Source organism: Aquarana catesbeiana, linkage group LG02 (assembly GCF_042186555.1).
Source record: "Aquarana catesbeiana isolate 2022-GZ linkage group LG02, ASM4218655v1, whole genome shotgun sequence".
Classification (NCBI taxonomy): domain Eukaryota; kingdom Metazoa; phylum Chordata; class Amphibia; order Anura; family Ranidae; genus Aquarana; species Aquarana catesbeiana.
Genome location: NC_133325.1, coordinates 750,588,646 through 750,603,954, shown reverse-complemented (window position 1 = coordinate 750,603,954; position 15,309 = coordinate 750,588,646).

Below are 15,309 nucleotides of genomic sequence, written 5' to 3'. Positions count from 1 at the left end.
GGCATTGATAGGCATTGCTGATGGGCACTGATTGGCATCATGTCTGGGCACTAACTTGCATACCTGGTGGTCCTGGGCGGACATCCGCAGGGGGGCTGCACTGATAATCAATTAGCGCAGACCCCCCTGTCAGGAGAGCAGCCAATCGGCTCTCCTCTACTCGCGTCTGTCAGACGATTAACGGCTTTTCCTGTTTACACTGTGATCAGCCGTGATTGGACACGGCTCATCACGTGGTGAAGAGCCTCCGTCAGAGGCTCTTTACCGAGATCGGTGTTGCGGTGTATAAGACTGAGACGCTGCACCATTAATCACTGCGCTGCGTGCCCCCACTGGCGTGCCCCCACGGGCGCGCACCAACTGTTATCCTGAAAGACGTCATAAAACATCCAGTCAGGATAACTGAACCACCGCCCAGCCGTCATTTTGCTATGGGCCGGGCCGGAAGTGGTTAAACTTCATGACTAATAAAGGCCCGTACACACGATACGAAAACCTGATGGAAAAATTTGGGCGACGAGCTGTCTGCCGATTTTCGGATGGTTAGTATGGTGCTTTCGACAGCCGATTTCACTTCTTTGTCAGAGAAAAGCTGGATGTGCAAACTATATAATTTTGTCATACATGAATTCAATGTCTGATTTTCGTTTCATCAGTACAGTTTTCATACGAAAAAAAATCGTGAGAGCAAGACTACGCATGTGTTAGGATTACTCTCCTCTTGTGATCAGTGGAACTCCAGATGTATTGAAAAGCAGACAATTTATTTCAGATGTGTCACACAAATGGATGATGCTTACAAGCCAAAAGATGCAGTAAGAATCACACAAAGAGATGTGCATCCCCCCTCCTAATACCTACAATAATATAGCTATAACGCTTCTATTGGCTGAGGAAACACAGATAGCGTGCCTGGTACAAAATGGTACTTTATTTTGCTAATTAGTGTTTTTGTGTACATTTTGTATACATTCTTGTTCTACCATATATGGTTAAGCCTAATCATCCTACAACTTACTATGGAGTTAGTTAAAGCAAACGATATAGCAAGTTAATACAACAATGTGCTCAGAAGTCATCTTAAGAAAAGTCTCAGGGTTATTGTTTTTCTAATAGTTTTTCTAATAGTCACACAATAAACACTTAAAACTTTTCTAACATTCCCTCCTCTTGTGTGACTATTTTATCTCAACACATTTCGATGATAGTCCCAGTGTTGTACACTTTCGGTCTGTATGTCATTAAGTTGAGCTTCAATGTCCACATAGGTCTCCTCAGAGGTAGGAAGGGCTTGATACATCGTTCTTGAGACTGCGGTTTCAATCAGTTTTTGTGAAAGTCCTCGAATAAAGGGAATGCAGCAGCATCCGCAAGTGACCAAAACAGCCAAAGCCACAGCAATTGAGATCAAACATGATGTGATAAGTCCAGTCCACTTACCGAACCATCCTTCAAGCCAGTTTGTTAATGGATCATTAATACCTGAGTTTTCTGTTAATTCATTCGATAGAGCAGTCAGTCCTTCCAAGGCTCTGGTCACGGTCCCTCCAGGAGCTGTATTATTAGAGATAAAGGTGCAACACATGCTACCAAACCTTTTGCATACCCCTCCTCTTTCAACTAGGACCATATCTAAGGCCATTCGGTTCTGCCATGCCATTAGAGATGTGGTGGCCAACTGTTCTGTTAGGCCCTTCACAGCGTCCCTAGTATAGTTTACAAATCGTTGTTGGTTATATATATAGTTAATCCAGTCAACATTTTTATCTATAGTCACCCACCAGAGAAGAGACTCAAACCCAGCTGTCACCTGATTCCTGGCCCTAAACTCATCCGGCACCCCGCGATGAACCCCAATCTCATCTTCGTAGATCCGAGAGTCAAATGACCCTATGGGAGAGGTGTCCCTCCGATACCGTTGGTGACTCTTAGTCCACGGGTGTTCTGACAATATCCTCAGGGGCATAGCCAGCTGGACCATAGCGCAATCCCCTCGGGCATTGGCCAGTATCCTAGCTCACAGTTTGTTATCCCCACACATCCACCAGACATCAGCTCTCTGAATGTCATGTTCAACCCAGTCACCATTGCCCATGTTAATCCTCTCCACACAATAGTCATCGGGTAGCGACCCAAGATCCACCCCGCTACGGTTCCCTCGGAGTGCAAAACAAGTAAAGTTGCCTGGATAAGCAGTAACCGCTGGAGGTATCTGAGGTCTCTGTACTGGGGAAACAACAAACTCAACGTGTGACAGGTAGAATTTGTTTCAGGTTTATAGCTCTTATTATACAATCACAACATACATTTTAAACCTTCTGGATCTGTATTGTGATCTAGAGGAAAAGGAATAGTTGCTAAATGTAGTCTTGCTCTGGCACAAACTAAACAGTTTTCCTTTTTTTTTTAAAGTTTTAACCGTGTACCTCAACCATTCTTAGACCCCTTTCACACGGGGCGGTTTGCAGGCGTTATTGCGCTAAAAATAGCGCCTGCAAACCGCCCCTAAACAGCCTCCGCTGTTTGTTCAGTGTGAAAGCCCGAGGGCTTTCACACTGAAGCGATGTGCTGGCAGGAAAAGAAAAAAATCTCCTGCTAGCCGCATCTTTGGAGCGGGGAAGGAGCGGTGTATTCACCGCTCCTTCACCGCTCCTGCCCATTGAAATCAATGGGACAGCGCGGCTATACCACGGTAATACCGCGGCTATAGCCGCGCTATACGAGGGGTTTTAACCCTTTTCCGGCCGCCAGCGGGGGGTTAAAACCGCACCGCTAGCGGGCGAATACCGCGGTAAAACAGCGCTAAAAATAGCGCTGTTTTACCGCCGACGCCCCCTACCGCCCCAGTGTGAAAGGGGCCTAACCACTAATTTTTTCCCTGGTATCCTGTCTCCAAAGCTATGGCATCTTCTACTGTTAGGTTAGTAAACCTTATAGTTTTACTCAGAACTTCTATTTTAGTATGGTGTCACTTCCGGTCTGAGCGGCGATTGTTGTTTACACAGCGCCGGCTCTTGTTTTATCATGTGAGTATATCTCCTTAACTTTTTATTAAATAAAGCCTTTTTAAACAATATCACACTATGGGCATTACTTTTTCCCCTATGTGACATCTCGGTGGAAAAGCCAGCAAAACGTTTCTCAGATTGCCCAGCAGAACTCCAGAGGGCTGCACAGTGGCTCACACTGTGAAGGCATAACACCCCTGGGGGGGTAATGTCATCTGGTGAGTGCAATCACATTATCAACATGGATAATATCACCTGGCACCACTGTCACTTGAAAGGATAATCAGCACCAAATTTTGATGAAGCACTGGACACTTTTTTTTTTTTAAGCACATCACTTTATTTATTGTATGGACTTATCTACTAATAATTTAGTGTTTGCAATAATTTCATCATTTGTTTTGGTTTTGAATGTGGTCTTACTGTGGTGTAACACAGAGACGTATATTAAATTGTGCATTCACATTTTTGTTGTTTATTATTTTTTTATTTATTTTTCACTTCTGCTTTAAGGTTATCTAATGGCATAATTGGATTTTTATTCACATACCAGATTTTTGATACAGCAGACATCCATATTTATCACTTTGCCAACTAGGGATTAGATCACTGCATTTCTACAGTTCCAGATATTGTAGATCATAGATTTTAGTTTGCGGACTCCAGAGGGTGTAGCACACCAGTTGGACAACCTATCTGAAGTTCAGCACCTTCAACACACACACTCTGATATTCATCAACAGGGGGTGTAACACTCTCACTTGTATAGGTTATTTTTTAATTCTTGCCCCCAGGGGGTGCAACACAAACGTGGTTTACTGCATCAGAGGTTTAATACATAAGTTAGTTGCATTTGTTTAGATGTTTGGCACTTATATATATATTTTTATTTATTTTTTCAAACACATTTTGAAACCAACAGACAGAGGATGTATCACAGTTCATTTTATTTGAGGCATACCTCCCCTAATATTTTACATATATATACATATACATATATATATTTAATTTAAAGGGAAATAGCGCCACGTCTAAACTCCCATAATCTACCTTTTCCTGTTGTCAGGTTTTATTAGGTGGTAATACCTTGAGGAAAAATTTGCCTGAGGGGTCAGTTCCTGACACCCATGCTCCCATAGAGTACAACCACTGATCTTCCTTCCTCGACTCCTTTAATGTTATCAATAATTGTTTACAGTTCTTACTGTGTGTAGGGGGAGTTGGCCGCTTCTGTAATTTAATCTTTCTTTTATTCCATTCTTTTTAGGCCCTGGTAGATTATACCCCCAATCTTGATGTGCTGTGGTCCACAGGGCTTGATCCCATGCTTGACATCCTGCCCTATTCCAGAGCCAGCAAATATATTTATCTGCCCATAGAAGTCCTCTAGCCCCAGTTGTATCCCCACAATCTGCAATCTGACAGAAGTCTACCAGTATAGTGCTAGTTATTCCCTCTATAAAGGTTAGATTCAATGCTTTTCCTGTTCTTTCCCAACCCAAAGGTTCCTCTGCTCTTCCATAATGTATAACCCCTCTTATGGATGCCTCTCCTAGAGTCACCAGTAACCCAAGGATAATTACTGTCCCTTTTATCCTAACCAGCTACAGAGTTCCAGCGGATAGGGTAGGGGAGTTGGAAGGGGAGGGAGACTTCACCGGTTTGAGACAAGTCCCACCTTGTGTGAGACCTCCCTTTGTAGCCGGACTTTCTGAACCTCTTGTAGCCAACTGGCCCTACTCTACCTGTAAAACCTTTTTGCAATGGGACTGGTGAATCCAGGTAGACCTCTCTGCAATCCTTATCGCAGTAGGGGTAGTTAGGAGGACTTTGACAGGACCATCCCACCTCGGGGAGTACCACTGCTTTTTTTTATTACTTTTTGTTAAGACCCAATCTCCCACTTGCACCTTTTCATCTTCTCGAATTGGACCTTATAGGACAGAACAAAAATCATTAGTAAGTCTTTGTCTTAACAGCCTAGACATGTATTCTGCTAGTGTGTGCTCAGACTCCTCAGTAGGTGTTTCATTTGGTTGTAAGGGTATCTTATATGGCCTTCCATGTATCATTTCAAATGGGCTTAAACCTTCATTGTGGGTGTGATATGCATACTGGTCACAGCTACTAATAGACAGTACATCCAATTTTTACCTGTTTCTTCCATAGCTTTCCTCAGTTTGCTTTTAGAATGCCATTATGTCTTTCCACCAATCCAGCTGATTGGGGATGATAGGCACAATGGTATTTCACTTGAATTCCCATCACTTCTGTCAAATGTTGTATAGTTTTATTTACAAAATAGGGTCCATTATCACTGTCTGTGCATCTGCACTTCCTGTCGGGAATTCTCCACCCATTTGGTCAGGGTGTCTATGATTAGCAAACAATATTTCTTCCTTTCACATTTGTACAATTCAATAAAATCCATGCAAATGTGTTGGAATGGATATTGCAGTGTGGGGAACTTCCCTTTCCGTGGTCTTATGCCTCCCTAAGCATTGTATTATGCACATATAATCCATTGAGAGGAAAAAGTTTTTTTAGTAGTTAGTGAAGCCATAGGCTGTACATACCTTATTTAACATCTCAGTCATCCCCCTGTTTGACACATGTGTTACTCCATGTGTCACTACTGCTGCATACCTAAATAAGGATTTTGGCAATACCGGTTATCAATCAGGTGACATGTAGATGTTATCTATACTTGTGCAACCTTTTGTTTTCCAATATTGTTTCTTTGTCTCTAAGGACTGTGTAGTCTACATTATTTCATACCTTAATTTAATGTACTAAACTCTAAAATACCTCTAAAGGTTCAATTTTGTACCCATTCATGTAATCACTAGACACCCACCCCATAAAAAGGAACTCGCCTCATTCTTCAGTTGTGTAGAAGGAGGAGGGGGGGGGGGGTGTCATATCTGCACTTGAATTGGGGCTGGGGAAAATAGATACTCTTTATCTAACATGAATGAGCGCAGGATCACAGATCAAACTACCAAAGAAAGCCTTCCTTACTTTGGAGTTGTTAAAAACAATATTCTTTCATTTATTCAAATAAAGTCCATAAGTCCACCAAGTATGCAGACATAAAATGTTTCCTAGCGACATTTACATTATTTGACATATATATTTAATATATATAAAAACATTTTTCTCAGACCCTGATATTTTAGCAGAATTAAATAAAACATGAATCCCCTTTTGTATTGTTCCCCTTATTCTTTGGTCCCAAGTGAAATCCACAGGGTCCCAAAACATTTTTTTTATTTAACCCAAACACATATTCTGATTCAGAACTTAGCCTTTTAACTTTATAAATGTACCGAATATAAACAGCATTGCATCATTAACACTTTACAGTTGAAAATCTGGGAGTTCTAAAAGTAACATATCCAAGAAATATTTACTTAAGACTATTATTCGGACCTTCTTTCCTACCGAAAATCCTAATATTTTCACAGATGCACAAATTAACCTCTGTGTGCTCAAAGGGTTAATGTTTCCCTACTAGTCATCCATCATCATCTCCCTCTCTCTTCTGCTTTGTCTGTCAGGCAATCTGCATTTTCTTGTTTCTGAGAAACAGCTTCTTGACCATCATTTTTGTGCTATAAAAGCATCAAATCTGTTGTATTCCCTTCTCTCCTCTCTCTGGGCTTCAAAACTACTGCACGCTTCTCTTAGAAAAGCCCATTCAAATCCCTATTTCCTTATGGCAGTAAAATTAGCACTCAGTCACATACTGTCTCTGGACTGGACACATTTAAAGTAATCAAAACATTCTCAGCCTTTCCTTTTCTCACATTCATCAAGCCACTTGACAACTCCACAATATTCTGTTCACTCCACAATGTAATCCACCTTCATGTCTCCCATCTACCTCCTCAAAACCATCAACAATTTCTGCCATGTGCTTCCTTTAACACCATGGCATGCTAAAATAATAAAGCACCCTGGTGTTATCAGTGTACCTTTCCCTTTTTTTATGCTCAGTTTCAATATTTACAATATAACCCTTCTGTATTGTCATAGCTGGTCAAGAGTTAACTTTTTTTACAGACACAATCTCCCACACAGGAATTTGAAACTGAGGAGCACTTCACTCTCTCCACAAGGGGAGGGGGTGAAGAAAAACTGCAGGCTTTAATCTCCCTGTGATGATTTCTTGCACTTATTTATTTATTTTTTTACTCAGCCATACTTAGCTATTTTTCTGCTTCTCAAATATTTGTTAAACATTTAGATAACACTTGCGTCTGGTCTAATTCTTTTACTAGACCCATCAGTGATATGGCTATTGGATCACCTTTACCTGAAGTTGCAGCTCCAACTGTTTGGTTCCTATGAGTCCGACCGAGGGTTGTTCCCGAGCAGGCAGCCCAGATGTAGCACAGTCTCCCAGACAATGTTGTCCAGTGGTACCTGAGACGGTGCAGTAATCCAAGACGCCGGCTCCGGTCCAATCCCCATGGGCCATATAGTGCAATGTCACCTGGTATTTACATATTTATCTGCTTAATACATCGGCTAGCAAGGTGTTGGCTGCCTTACAGAGCGAAGCCATAAGACAATTAAACCAAGTATCTCTTCAAGCCTTTGCAAATTTTTCTGCTTCTCTGCCAGCTCCCAATCTGTCACTGATAGGCAAGCAGGCTACAACACGAGTTTTACAGGCACACAGAACATGAGATGTGAAGAAAGATTTTATGCTGGTTTATTTAAACTCCTATTATCAATTCATACCTTTTTTGATCTTTGGGTCCTAACAATTTAAATTTATCCATCAAATCCTGACACTTTTACTATTGAATCCAAACTTCCCTAAAAAGCCCTGTGTCCTTAAAGAGGAGTTCCAGTCTCCCACTTGGCACATTAGGAACACAGCAGCCTCATAAGCAGGCACAAAACATTCTTTTACAGAGACTTTTCCCCATTGTCAGCACCCGACAGGTCTCTCATTTACCTATAAAACACTGGTATAGTGACCCTCGGCCCACGGTAACAATAGGAATACAAGAAGTGTAAAAATATCATCACTCCCCACACTATAGTGGAATCAAAAAATAATTAACTTGTCTCTGCAGTGCTGTTGTTTTTTTTGTTTTTCAATAAGGTTACAGCATCAACAGAAATGTTAAACATGAGAAAGGAGAAACTAAACACACAGAAAAAAGTTAGTCTTGTGATCTTTCTAGATCACTTAAGCGCTTACATCGTCGGGCAATCCATCTCCGACGACGACGTCAGGCATTCACCCTCTGACGTTCGGTATACCTCTTTTTTTTATCTGTCCTGGACAGTGGGTAATGCAATTTTTTACCTTAGACAACGCTCCCAAGTGTCTCTGTCTTCGCACACTGGATTATTAAGATATTATACAATCAATACCAGTGTCGGCAATTACAACACATTAAACCAGAATCAAACAGAAAGAGAAGAAAAGACTCTTAGAGAGAATTAAGAATAAGTTAAATTATCTTACCTCTCAAACACCAGGAGGACTGGATCACGAAGGTCGAAACCAGACAGTGGATCTGGGTCTCAGGCCCCCACCCCTATTTCATCACTAACGTTGAGTGGGGGGACTTTTATTTTTTTTTTTTTTCATTTTAAATACTGTTTATTGGAAAATAAATAACAGTACAAAGGTATCAAATTGGCAGAGACCAAACGAGGTAACACAACAATGTCAATAACATTAGAATCAAGGTGTGCATGTACCTGCCACAGAGTCATCTTCAAAATAAAGGCAAAAACACTTATAGTCTCAAGGGCATCATTAACTACTCTATCTCCTAGATAGTGGCAACCGGAGGTCAGGACAGGGAATCTAAAGCTCGCAGGTACCAGGGCTCCTCAAGGGTAGGCCACGCACCCCAAATGGGAACCTGCTGTGCGCAGACCAACCGAGCGGAGCGCTGGGGGATCAAAAAGACCTTCCCTGGTCCCGTCCTGAACTCACGGCCCACCTGTCGTTAAAAAAAAAAAAACAAGAATTCTGTCATAATAATTAACAATGATATGAGCCCAACAATATAGTAAAAGATAGTATCACTTATACAGGGGTTATTCCCAAAAATTAGAGATGGTACATGCTAAACCACTCTGTTGTGGATTTTTCCATTCTTAGACTGTACAGCCTTAACATGTGATTAATGGAAGTAAAAAGAGTGAAGGAGAATTCTGCAAGGTACATTACTCTCAACCTTTGCGTCTCACATTGAGTGGGATTTTAGAAAAAAGCCAGTAGGAGGAAAGGGGGAGAAGAAGGAAGAACAGAGGGGTAAAGTGGGGGAAGAGAGGAAGAGGTAGGAGAAGATTAGGAGCAAGAACCCTCGCGGAAGAAGAGGTGGGCCCGGAGCTGACCAGAGCCTGGGGAATACCTAGACCTTATGCAGATTCAGGTAAGAGGTGGTATGCCCAAGAAACGAGCCCAGGGCTCTCAAATAAGTCTGAATTTATCAGAGGTGTCTAAAATTCTGCTCGCGACCTTCTCCTGTGTCATAATCCAGGAAATTTTCTGTTTGGCCTGGCGAAGGGAGACTGAAGGTTTTTTCCAGGCGTGAGCTAGCGTGATCTTGGCCCCAAGCAGAATGAAGTGAATCAGAGACCGAGACAATTTAGGTACTTTCGGGATGTTGTCATTTAGTAGAGCTATGGTGGGGCTTTGTTGGACTGCAAAGCCTGTGGTTTTGCGGATGAGATAAAAAATTCCATTCCAAAATTCTCTAATTTTAGGACACTCCCAAAATGTGTGAAGTAGGGAACCTATATGGCCACAACCTCTGAAGCAGAGGGGCGATGAATGTGGATAAAATTTAGTAATTCGGGTAGGTACCAGGTACCACCTGGTCATGACTTTAAGATCCGCCTCCATCAGAGAGGAACTAAGCATGCCCTTAAAGGATCGGGAGACACAAGTATGCCAGGTATCCATGTCCCAGTCGAGTTGCAGATCCTGCTCCCATTGCAACATATAATTCGCTTTCTCCCGGGGCTCCGCTAGTGCAGAGTATATTAGGGAAATTCCTCCCCTTACACCCATGGCTGAGGAGCACCAGAATTCGTAGGGAGTAACCGATAGTGGGGTTGGCGAGCTTTTCCAGACCCCCGCAAAAAGTGTGATAATTGGTAATAGCGGAAAGTTTCTGATGCTGGCATCTCCAATTTAGAGATGCAGTACTTAAGTGAAATGGGACCAGAATTAATGAAGAATTGCCCTATTCTGTAAAGGCCCTTGTCGAGCCACCACTTAAAGGCCTCGATGTTCATGCCCGGCTGGAATTGTGGGTTGTGGAAAATGTGTGCCAGGGGCAACCATGGGGAGGTGAGGTAATGTTTTTTATATAGTGTGTCACACAGGGCCATTGAGTGAGACAAGGAGGGGGAAAGAATCGGGGGTCTGTCCTTTTGTGGTCTCCAAACCAGGAAGTCTAGAGTGTGGTTGGGAGTGGCCTGGCGTTCAATATCAACCCAATCAGGCCTAGGGCCTTTAGAGTAAATAGCTGAGAATTGGCAGAGTTGGGCAGCTTGATAATACCACCATAAATTAGGGAGCCCTAGGCCCCCTTTTTTCTTTGGACGGGTAGCACCGGTTTGGAAAAAGCAATGTCCCTCCCCCCCCCCAGATAAATCTGGTGATTGAAGCCTGTAGTTTGTCTAGTGTGTGTTTCCGGATTGCGATAGGTAGGGAGCGAAAGAGATATAGGATCCTAGGAAGTAATGTCATTTTGACCGAATTTAGTCTACCTATCCAAGGGACATTTTATACCGGGCCCAATGCGCAAGATCATCGGAGAGTTTCTTGAGCATTGGGGGGTAATTGTGGTGGTAGAGACGTTCTATTTTTGCTGATAAAAAAACACCTAAGTAGGGTAGGGCGGAGTCGCACCAGGTGAAGGGAAAATGGGTCTTGAGCCTCTCCACCAGCTCATGGGGGGTGGAAATATTCAGAGCCATTGATTTAGCCATGTTAACCTGGAGTCCAGAGATGCCGCCAAATGAGTTAAGTAGTTGTAGAATGTTGGGGGTGGAAATTAGGGGGGAAGTGACAAACAGGAGGACATCGTCGGCAAAGAGAGCGCATTTATGTGTCTTCTGGCCACATTGCACTCCATGGATGTCAGGGTTTTGTCTTATGGCCAGAGCCAAGGTTGCTATCGCTATTGTGAATAGGATCGGCGAAAGAGGGCAGCCTTGTCTAGTCCCCTGCAAGATAGAGACTTCTTCGGACAGGTGACCTTGTATTTTAATACGTGCTTTAGGGGAGGAGTAAAGGGAGGATATGGTGGTAATGAAGTCCGGGCCAAAGCCCCATTTCCGTAAAACAGTAAAGAGGTATGGCCAGGTGACCGTGTTGAAGGCCTTTTGGAGGTCTATTGAAAGGACATATCCTGGTTGAGAAGGACCCCCATCCCATGATGATTGCATAGTGGAAATTAAGTCTACCGCTCTCCTGATCTGGTCCGGCCCCTGTCTTCCGGGGATAAACCCCACCTGGTCCTTGTGGATATAGTTAGCAATGAAGGAAGCCAGTCTGTTTGCCAGAATTTTCGTCATAATCTTTAAATCATTATTAATCAACGAGATTGGCCTATAGTTGCAAACGTCACTGGGGTCCTTGCCCTGTTTGGGGATTACTGATATGTATGCCAAGTTTGCTGACGGTTCCAGGGGGACCCCGCGAGAAGTGAGTTAAAGAGGCGGGCCAGATAAGGAGAGAGGGCGTCTGAAAAAGCTTTATAATAATGTGCGGAGAAGCCATCGGGGCCTGGGGCTGATCCTGTTTTGAGGTTCTTTATGACTTCATGAATTTCCTCCACTCTGAAGGGGGATTCCATGATGGACCTATGGGAGTCTGAGAGTGTAGGAATATCAAGGCTATTCAAGAAGGAATCAATAGAGTCTGAGTTGTGAGGGTCGGGGGCTGAGTAAAGCTTAGAATAAAAAGCCAGAAAAGGTTTCCAAGATCTTTTGGGGATTTTGGGTGAGAGTTCCCGACTGGGATCTGATCTTGGGCAGCGAGAAGGTTTTTATTTTAGGGGATAGTTTAGTAGCCAACTGGGGACCAATTTTATTTGCTTGGATATAGAATCTGCCACTGAGCCAGGTCAGATGTTTGTCTGCATTGGATGTAAGGGCCAGATTAAGCGCTACTCGGGAGGCTTCTAGCTTGGTTAGGGTTGTGGAAGATGGGTTAGCTTTATGGGATTTACTGAGGGAATGGAATTCCCTTTCCATTTGCAAAATATCCGCTTTCCTTTCTTTTTTGAGTTGAGACGCCAGTTGGATCATTTTCCCTCTAAGGACAGCCTTGTGTGCTCCCCATAGCACACTAGGAGAGATGTCTCCTGTATCATTAAGACGGAAAAATTCCCTGATTTCTTTTTCTAGAATTATGCAGTGGACAGGGTTGGACAGTAGAGATTTACTTAGGCGCCACTGTGGAAGCCCAGAGGGTGAAAGGGAGCAGGAGATTTTAAGTGTCACTAAGGAGTGGTCTGACCAGGGGACTTCCTGTATGGAGGCGTGGGATGCTGTGTGGATATCTGAATTTGGGAGGAATATATGATCAATTCTGGCGTAGGTATTATGAGGTGCTGAGAAATGGGTATAGTCCTTTGCCGTGGGGTTTAGTTCCCTCCACACGTCTATCAGGCCCATATCATGTAAAAGGCGGGCAATTCTGAGGCTTTGAGTGGGCGGATTCTTAAGCCGAGATCTCCCATGGGAGGACTTATCCAGCAGTTGATCAAAAGTGATGTTGGAGTCACCACCCATGATCACCTTGCCTTCCAAATGCGGGGCTAGAGTCGACAGCATAGAGGTGAAGAAGCGTGCCTGTCTTTGGTTAGGAGCGTAATATGAAATGATAGAGTACAAAATCCCCCCTATAGTTCCTTTTATTAAACTATACCTGCCCTCTGGGTCTTTGATCGTGTGTGTGAGTGTGAAGGGGGTACTTTTAGATAGGAGCATGGCGACACCCCTTTTTTTGGTGTCAGCATTCGCCAGGAAAAAAGTCGGGAACGTGCGGTGTAGAAAGGTGGGGTTATAACTGGCTGGGAAATGGGTTTCCTGGAGTAGAACAATATCGAGACCCCTAGAGTGGTAGCCCTGAAATGCCTTGCGGCGTTTAGAGGGGGAGTTGAGTCCCTGGACATTATGCGAGGCTATTTTTAACGAATGTGTCTGGGTAGTCGGGTCAGCCATGGGTGCAAGGAGTTTGGAGCGATATGAAGCAAAGGGGGCTTACCTGCACCATCCGGAAGTGGACAGCAGCTTTGAAGAGGAATAAATTCAAAATTCTTCCTGAGGGCTGGGTAGGTAGGTATGTTCCGCGAGGGTTCCTGGAGAGAATGGGATAGAGAGGGAGGGGAGTGGGGAGGAGACACAGGAGAGGAGGAGAAAGGAAAGGGAGAGAGAAGAAGGGAATGAGAAGAATGTAGGACAAGTAGATTAATCAGGCAGAATAATACCGCAAACATTAAGTGCAAAACCAACAGTTAATGAGGTCAAAACTAGGAAACAGTATATATAAGAAGTAATCAAAACTCGGACTAGTATTACTAGTCCTAGTCCGGATTCCCCTAGGCGGGGGAGCCCGGAAAAAAAGGGGGAGAGGGCAACCTCAAATAGGGTTGTCTACCTGATGTCACCAGAGGGGTACTGTGTCCCCTCGAGTCACAACAGAGAGGGTGGAATGCAGGGCCGCTCCGGCCGTCTGGATCCCCCAATGAAAGGCGAAAAAATGTGGTATCGGTCACCAGGATGGAGTGTAAACTAAATTGCAAGTTGTTTGTAGGTCAATAGGTACAAATTAGGTAACCGAGATCAAAATGCAATAAAAGAAGGGGAAAGTCACTGTGGGGGGGGGTTAAAAAAAAAAAAAAAAAGGTATAGTCTTTCCTTTTTCGACTTTACAAGGGTATCCTTTGTATAGTCTACTGTGACATGCTGTGAGGTAGATGTCCTCGTCGGAAGAATACAGTGTAGCCCGAAAAGGGATCCCCCATAGCCATAAATAGGGCTAGAGGGGCCTAACTGTGGGCATAGACCGGCTTGAGAAGGTTGCCAAGGTTAGTTTAATGTAGGGACGCCCCTACTCAAAAAAAAAAATACATGGTCCTCGGTCCAACAGGTAGGTTGGAGGAAGAAATTCCATTCCAGACGTGAGGAGGAACGTTCATCTTGTGGAGCGAGAGTCCCGTAGCCGCTTTGGTAGCTGCTTGTTCCACAGTGGAGTAAAGGGGCTGCCCGGGGGGGGGGGCTCTTGGAAGAACCCGGGGTAAGTGATTCATGCAGAGGAGCCAGGGTCTGTGAGATCAGACCTAGTTGCAGGAGCAGGTGCTCCCCGTCCTGGAAGTTGGAGAAGTGGTAGGGAACATCTTTGAAGTGAAATTGATGGCGGAAAGGGAATGACCAGCGATATTTGATGGAGTTTTGGGCTAGTATTACCAACAGTGGCTTGAGCGATCTTCGTTTTTGAACCCTGGCTGGCGAGATGTCCGCAAAGATTTGAATCTTATGCCCTTGAAAAGACAGGTTATCCATGTTGTGGGATCTTCTCATGACCTCCTCCTTTACACCATAAAAATGGGGCTTGACTACAATGTCCCTTGGGAGGCCATCTTGGCGGGGAAGCTGGAGGGCTCTGTGTGCCCTGTCCAGTTCAAGTCTGTGACTTTGGATGTCTGGAATGAGGTCTTTGATGAATAATTGGACGGTATTCGGTATATCCGTTACTGTTTCGGGTATTCCACGTATACGGAAATTGTAACGTCTATTTGTGTTTTCCAAATTGTCTATTTTAGATAGGGCAGTATCTAGCTGGTCTTGTAAAGACTGAATACAGGCCGTGTTCTGGTTGGTGCGTGCAGCAGTGTTGTCCACCACCTGCTCAATCACATCTATGCGGGAGCCCAAATTTTGTAGATCAGCCTTGATAACGGCTGTAATCTGTGTAGCATTTTGAGCTAGGCCTGCTGCCAGCATGTCTGAAAAGCTCTGTAGCAAGAGCTGCATGTCCTGGGTCTGGGGCTGCTGTAAGGCTGAGGGAGGGATGGGCCCTGCTAGGCCTAGAGGAGAATGGAGCCTGGGTGGGTGAATGATATCGCCCAGGGTCCTGTTAAGGAAGGAGTCTGTGTTAGCAGGGGGGATCCCTTGAGCGATGCTGTGACTTACAGTTGCTGCCAGCATGTCAGCGCGCTGCTGGGAGGGGGGTGAGTGTTCAGTGACTTCCATGCCGTCCCTCAGAGAAGCTGCGGTCGCCATCTTGGACGGGTCAGGGGCCGCC